The 814-nt window shown below is 43.0% G+C and overlaps 1 protein-coding gene across 1 annotated transcript in view; it reads right to left on the reverse strand.

Annotated features, from left to right (window-relative positions):
• itpr3 (inositol 1,4,5-trisphosphate receptor, type 3) overlaps positions 1-814 on the reverse strand; it is a 34,361-nt gene that overhangs the window by 32,606 nt on the left and 941 nt on the right. The gene's annotated exons all lie outside the window — the stretch shown is intronic.

Genomic DNA, 814 nt, shown 5'->3' on the forward strand with positions numbered 1-814 from the left:
CCCCAGGGCCCCCCAGGGCCCCCAGGCCCTCCCAGGTGCCTCAGCCGCCTGGGCCCCCCGGGCCCCACAGAAATAAACTCCGCCTCCTTGTGTCATCACATGATCGCAGGCGAGAACTCTGGCGGGCGATATGCATCAGACTCGGGTTCAGTTTGGGTTGAAGCCAAATAAAAAAGGAAATAATTTATGAGAAATTCAACAAACTAAGAACTAAACAACATTTTTATCTTTACAGACTGGTTGTTCATGTAGTTTCATCTTAATTTCAAAAGAAATAAACATTAAACTGGATGAAATGACTTGGATGTTTTGTTTATTTGTAAAACCTGGAAGTCCCTCAGCTTCACTAACTGACTTCAGATCAGCGACTCATCAATCTGACCCATTATTGTTCAGGTTTCCCCCCGCTGCAGCCAAAGGCCTTTCAAAATAAAATACCCTGGGGGGGTTAATGAGTGAGTGAGTGAGCGAGCAGGTGAGCCTCTCTGAGGATGACTGAGACGTTCTCCGGGGTCAAAGGTCATCCAAACTAACCTGAGTGACTCACACTCAGGTTAGATTTTAAATGATTGATGGATGTTGGAGGAGGACACGTCCCTGTTTGGACAGGCAGATGTCCTCTTCTGTCCACCTGTCCTCAGCTCACCTGCTGATTGGAGACGTTGGACCTTTTCTGTCTTTTTGTTTTTGTGTTAAATTAAAGATCTGCTGATTTAAAAACTAAAACAGAAAAAAAAAACTTTATACTCGAGTTTGTTCAATAAAAACTGCATTAAAGTTTTACAACATTTATAAACAATTTATAAATCTGTAA

This window comes from Kryptolebias marmoratus, linkage group LG8 (assembly GCF_001649575.2).
Source record: "Kryptolebias marmoratus isolate JLee-2015 linkage group LG8, ASM164957v2, whole genome shotgun sequence".
Classification (NCBI taxonomy): Eukaryota; Metazoa; Chordata; class Actinopteri; order Cyprinodontiformes; family Rivulidae; genus Kryptolebias; species Kryptolebias marmoratus.